Here is a 6,658-nt window from a genome sequence, read left to right as displayed (position 1 = left end):
ACATGGAGGAGCAGTGGAGGGTTACTCCCAGGGACAGTGCCGCTCGGACACATGGCTGTGCTTCTGACCAGGTGCCTGGATTTATCTGTGATGTAGAACAGATAAACACAGGGAGAACAGGAAGGAGTGCAAATACCTGACATTACCAAGAGAGTTTTATCAGGGATTTTAGATAATTACCACTAGAGAACAGTTGAAATAGTAAATACTTGTTACAATTATAGGCAATGGGTTTCACAATGATTCTACAAAGAAACACAAAGCATGTGGCTGCTAACTAATATTACACTGAACAAAAATATAAACGCAACACTTTTGTTTTTGCTCCCATTTTTCATGAGATGAACTCAAAGATCTAAAACATTTTCTATATACACAAAATAACCATTTCTCTCAAATATTGTTCACAAATCTGAAAAAATCTGTGAAAGTGAGAACTTCTCCTTTGCCGAGATAATCATCCCACCTCACAGGTGTGGCATATCAAGATGCTGATTAGACAGCATGATTATTGCACAGGTGTGCCTTAGGCTGGCCACAATAAAAGGCCACTCTGAAACGTGCATTTTTGCTTTATTGGGGGGGTCCGAAAACCAGTCAGTATCTGGTGTGAGGGGTAGGATTAGGGTTAGGGGTAGGGTTAGGGTTAGGGTAATGTTGTGAATCGAGTGGCCTGTGTTCGTCGTCCATAACATACGCCTGCCCATACCATAAGCCCACCACCACCATGGGCCACTCAATTCACAACATTACCCTAACCCTAACCCTACCCCTAACCCTAATCCTACCCCTCACACCATACTGACTGGTTTTCGGACCCCCCCAGACCCCCCCAATAAAGCAAAACTGCACGTTTCAGAGTGGCCTTTTATTGTGGCCAGCCTAAGGCACACCTGTGCAATAATCATGCTGTCTAATCAGCATCTTGATATGCCACACCTGTAAGGTGGGATGGATTATCTCGGCAAAGGAGAAGTGCTCACTATCACAGATTTTTTTAGATTTTTGAACAATATTTGAGAGAAATGGTTATTTTGTGTATATAGAAAATGTTTTAGATCTTTGAGTTCATCTCATGAAAAATGGGAGCAAAAACAAAAGTGTTGCGTTTATATTTTTGTTCAGTGTATATCAATGAGCCTCATCCAATACTGTGCTTTGAGCTAGTCTCAGGTTCAAATTGAGGAACAGCAAATTAACAAAACGTTATCTCAGTTCGGAACGAGACACATTGCCCTCGTACAGAATTCCTCTAAAACGTACTTTATATAAAGTGAAATTCCCTTTCCTTAAACTGCGCTTTCTTTATTTGTATGTGTACATTACAAAACATCAAGCTTTTTGGTTATGTTTGCTCTAATATGGCTCTGAAAACTTGGAATATAATATCTGTGTCGTTGTTGAATGTCATTTCTTATCCAGGTTGTTAAAAACTGTAAAATCCCAGAAACAAAACTGAGGATTCAATTCAATTCAAGGCTTTATTGTCATGTGCACATTATCTACAGTGTATATATGGCAATCAATTAATCAATGTTTCAATCAATCAATGTTTATTTATATAGCCCAATATCACAAAAGTTACATTTGTCTCAGTGGTCTTCACAGTGTGTACATAATATCAGTAAGACAATACGACACCCTCTGTCCTTAGACCCTCACATCGTACAAGGAAAGACTTCCAAAGAAAACCCAGTTTAAAGGGAAAAATGGGAGAAACCTCAGGGAGAGCAACAGAGGAGGGATCCCTCTCCCAGGACGGACAGACGTGCAATAGATGCCGTGTGTAAATTGAAAAGATAATACATTTGCAACATAGGTAGTCCAAATGTTTGGAAATGCATGTGTGTTTAATAGGAAGATGAATCCACGAGGATATCCATCCAGGACCACAGCCACGACTCAAGATCCAGCGCTCGCGATCCAGGACACAGGACCGCAGAATCATCCATGACTCCGGATCCCAGCGTATATAGACACCAAAAAGAAAGACATTTGGGGAAGCTGGGTTAATCGGAACATGAGAGTACACAGGTATAGACAGAGAGAAGGAAGAAGTAAGATGTCCCCCGACAAACTAAGCCTATATCAGCAAAACTAGGGGCTGAATCTAATCAGCCCTAACTATAAGCTTTATCAAAAAGGAAGGTCTTAAGCGCACTCTTAAAAACGGATAGGGTGTCTGCCGCCCGAACACAAACTGGAAGCTGATTCCACAAATGTGGAGCTTGATAAGAAAAGGCTCTGGCTCCCATTGTACTTTTAGAGATTCTAGGAACAACCAACAACCCTGCATTCTTGGAACGCAATGCCCTAGTAGGACAGTATGAGTTCTTTAAAGAGCTTACGAAATGAAGGACAATACTGTTCTTATTACGATAATATATATACTATTATTAATGGGAAATCATGTCATTCATGACAATATGCCCGCAGTATTTATAAATCGTGGTTTATTACAACTTTCCATGCTCACTTCCGATGTTACACGACCGCTCCGAACAAAACAGCTTTCGCCGGTTAGTGACGTCACGCACGTCACGAGTAGAACACCTGTTGAATAATACACTACCTCTGTGGCTGATGTCGGACTCTGGAGACAGAATCGAGTGACAGACAAGACTCATTTGGCGGAGATCCGATGCGGCAACAGAACACAGACTGGTATACATTTGACTTTAATTCAGCGATTCTCAATAAATAGTAAATCAATAATAATACATCGTAATGTAGCAGGCAAACTTGGCTCAGGCAACAGAACAGAGACTGGTATATACATTTGACTAAAATTCAGAGATTCTCAAAAAATAGTAAATAAATAATAATGACTCTGCTGAAATAACCAGTTTAGATACATATAGCTGGTCAGGCTGTTGTAAATTGACCAGCCAGTAGATATTAGGCTGGAATGGTTGGCTGGTTTAGAGGGGTTTTGGACACTTCAGCTGGCCAGGAGGGCTGGTTTATCCATCTATCACCAGCTTATGTTTAATAATAGTATTAAATATACCCTGCTGGGAGCTTACCAGGATTCCAGGTGACCAGCATACATTAAATACTGGTATGATTATTTAAACAAGAGAACATAAATATATTACAAAGATTCACTGTGTCATGTATTCTGGTATCTACAAAATAAAGACATTGTATAGTGTTCATAATAGTATTTTAATTTAATAAATAGCTAGTTAATATAATAAAATACACAGTAACAATACAATAATTATACAAATAACAACCAACCTGCAAATCAACCTACACATCAAAATAAATATATTATCTAAAACCGGTGCATTTGATTTAAAATAAAAGTAATACATAGAATTCAATATTTAAATGGTAACAAAAACCGTAACACTATGTATGATAAGAACAAGGCAACAAAGAAAGTGTTTGTTGTTTTTCCTTGTTCATGTCTATAATGTTTCCCGTTGTGTAGCGTCCAGCCTTTCCCAATCTGGCCTGCACTTCTGTCTGTTGAAGCCACTTCTTGAAGCAAACTGAAAAGAAATGTACAGATATAAGTACACTGTAAAAAGAAAACTTAATATTTACGTTAACATTTGGGCTGCTGTGGTTGCCAGAACCGTTAAAGTATAATACATTACAAATTACAGTTGGTTGGCATAGAGTCTAGACGTTACAGTCAACAATTGCTTATGGTGAATTACAATGGCAAAAACAAATAGAGCTAGTGTACACGGTGCAGCTGTGTTATCTGGGAAATAGAAGAATCGGATCAGGATTCGGTATTGGCAGACAATCAATATCAAATGAATCGGATCATTATTAGCATCTGATCACCTTTGTCGACTTGCAGCCTAAATACAAAGATAACTCCACTCCTCTCCTACCACTCTTACCTCTAATAAGCCTTGGTAGAACTAGTGTCCGAGTCATAGGGTCCAGAGGCCTGTACTACGAAGCCGGTTCAACCTAACCTGGATATGTTTGAGTTAGCCGGTTGGCCTAATCCAAAACATACGTGCTCTCGCTAAACGGTCCTACAACGGGGGTTATCAAGTGGATCGCTCAAGCCAGCCGTGTCCTATCTAGTTAGGTGCGCGTTCACATGAAAGGGGTGGTATCTGGAGCATTCGACCAATCACAAACATGGAGAAGCGCACTGACAGCGCAGCGTCATACTTCCTGAATGAAAAGTGAACTTTAATACTAGTCAAATATGAAGAAGTTAAACTTTAAACATCCATGACTTAAACATTACATGTGACTCGAGTGTTTCCTCAACTTAATGTGTTGCTTAAAATAATACTTCTGCATACAGTATGTGACGCTGTGAGTGCTGCACGGCCAGATACGGCTCAGCTGACTCAGATCAGGAGATATATGATACATTATGAAGTGATGTGCCGCGGACTGTACTTAGTGTACTCTGATCCGGTTACTTATGTTGTGGCCGATATTTAAGTAACGCTAATGTTATAACAGTCAGATTGCTCTGAAAATGGGGGTGATATTCTATTCATGTTCACGTTCACACAGTCGGTGATTTTTGCCGGCCGTCTTTCCTGCGACGGCAGCTTTTCTGTATTTCCTTTCTCCTGTAATATGACTTGATCGCTTTAAACTCCGCACACTGAGCTCTGATTGGTCAGCAGGCGGTGCTTTCACTGAGTTGAGCTCTTAGCCTGCAACCTAACCTGCTCCGGGGCAGTTTAGCCGTTCAGCATCAGTTACCATGGAGATCTAGCCCGCTAAAAAGAGAACCAGCTTCGTAGGACCGGAAAGTCGGAGTTTTCCCTGAAGTTAGCCGCGAAGAGAACATCCTGCTTCGTAGTACAGGCCTCAGGACTGACTGAAGACATGTGGAACAGAGGACAGGCATGGTTCCATGTACAGGAAACTGGAACTTTGAACAGGTGTTTTCATCTTTTCTGCCTGAAGATTCACAAGTTCTTGATCAGGTGTTTGATGTGGGCTGGCATGATCCTTTCTGCAGCGATAAATAAAGAAAACAAAGATTTTCTTTTTAATAATGGTAACAATAATATTAGTATAATTATGTATATAGCACTTATACAATTGCAAAGTGATTCTCACAACAAAAATAAAGAACAAAACAATATCAACAATAAAAAAACAAATTATTACAGGAATGTTGAGACAAATAAATGTTTTTTCAGTCTTTACAATGCAGAAATGACCTTCCAAAGGCTAAATTTAAACTCAATACCATAAATAACTGGGTACCAAAGTGCTTTACCTGATAGAACCAGCAACCATCCGGCTCGGCCTTTTGCTGTATATCATCTCCTCCCTCTATCTCTCTCTCTCTGGTGTTAGGTTCCAGTAGATCTCTACTATCCAATAAAACAGAAATTCCCCAAAAAAATCATATTAAAAAAGTTAAAAACAATGACTGGCTGTTGGCATTGAAATGGATTAGAATCTCACCTTTTTCCTGGATGTCAGGAAGGCCATGGAGTCGTTCCCTTCAAGTCCGCAACCAGTCATAGGAGTTCAAATGCAAAGCCTGAATGATGACAAGAGCAAGAGACATACATTTTATAATTATATTTTTAATTCATACCAGAGCAGTGTGTACAGGCCCTGTACGACATGCAAAGAACAGATCAAATCCCCTGACAGACTCACACACTTTGGTGATGTCCTCATCTGATAAAGTTTCATTTTTTAGTAGCATAGTAACATTACTCAAAGTATATGTGAGACCCAACTCATTTACAGTATGTTTTGCATCTCCTCAACAATGGTCTGTATAGTTGAGTAGAAAAAAACTGTCCCTACAATTTCAGGTAGATTAACACACATTTGTAAGAAATGTTTACAATGAAGCACAAAATCCCTCTTTGTATTAAGCGAGCTGCCACAGAAAGTGCAGCTTAACATGCTAACCTTTGGTGAGCTACAGTAAAGCTAACTTCATGCTCAACACAAAACCTTTAACGTGCATTACATTGACGATTTTAAACACAACTTAACTTTCTCTACTTGTAAGATAACGTTTAGTTAACTTACCCTTAAATAACTACATCACGTTTTTCAGTGGAAACACAAACTGCAGAAAACGTTAGCTGCTAACTGTTGTTAGCTAAGACAGCTAGCTCTTAAGGGAAGTAACATAGCCTCATGGCAAACGTAAGGTTGAGTTAACGTAACGTTGTAAGAAAGCAAAACGAACCTTCGAGAAAGCGTTTACTCTCTCTCCTTAGCGGGCATTGTTGATTGTTCGAAACACGATCTCTTGATGTGCTGCCCACACATCGTCGGTTTCATCGACCCCGGGTTACCTGGTCTAGCAAACGTCCGCCTCGTACGACGCACTTGTTTTGTCCATATACGCAAAATTTGATCATTTTTTGGCCACAAAACCATCCCATAACCAGATGTTGAGACGGCCCCACATCCCCATACAACATATCGCTTGCCAATTATTCTTGGCGTCTTATTGCTGTGCATCCTTTGTCGTAATATTTGGCCCTTCAATGCATTCAAACGGGACTGAGCTCAGCTGTGTTCCACTCATGACGTCACCGCCGGAAATGGCCGAAGTTGATGTTTCCGGCGCAACGAACGATTGTTACTAACTGACAACTTTTGTATGCTGTTATAATCGTGATTTATTAAAAATAGATCAATAATAAAAAAATCATATGGCACATTCCACAATACAAAT

The 6,658-nt window shown here is 39.8% G+C and overlaps 1 long non-coding RNA gene across 2 annotated transcripts; it reads right to left on the bottom strand.

Annotated features, from left to right (window-relative positions):
• Positions 1–4,760: 4,760 nt before the first annotated feature.
• Positions 4,761–6,315, bottom strand: LOC139434996 (uncharacterized). Of its 2 annotated transcripts, none has more exons than XR_011644265.1 (3): positions 6,164–6,315; positions 5,416–5,494; positions 4,761–4,954 (listed from the first exon to the last, which is right to left on the bottom strand). It is a non-coding gene; the product is annotated as an uncharacterized lncRNA (long non-coding RNA). The 2 variants fall into 2 exon arrangements; XR_011644266.1 differs by lacking the exon at positions 4,761–4,954 and adding an exon at positions 5,267–5,318.
• Between the last annotated feature and the right edge of the window lie 343 nt (positions 6,316–6,658).

The sequence above is a fragment of the Pseudochaenichthys georgianus genome, chromosome 13 (assembly GCF_902827115.2).
Source record: "Pseudochaenichthys georgianus chromosome 13, fPseGeo1.2, whole genome shotgun sequence".
NCBI lineage: Eukaryota > Metazoa > Chordata > Actinopteri > Perciformes > Channichthyidae > Pseudochaenichthys > Pseudochaenichthys georgianus.
Note: the sequence above shows the minus strand (reverse complement) of the source record. Positions and strands in the feature narration are given on the sequence as shown.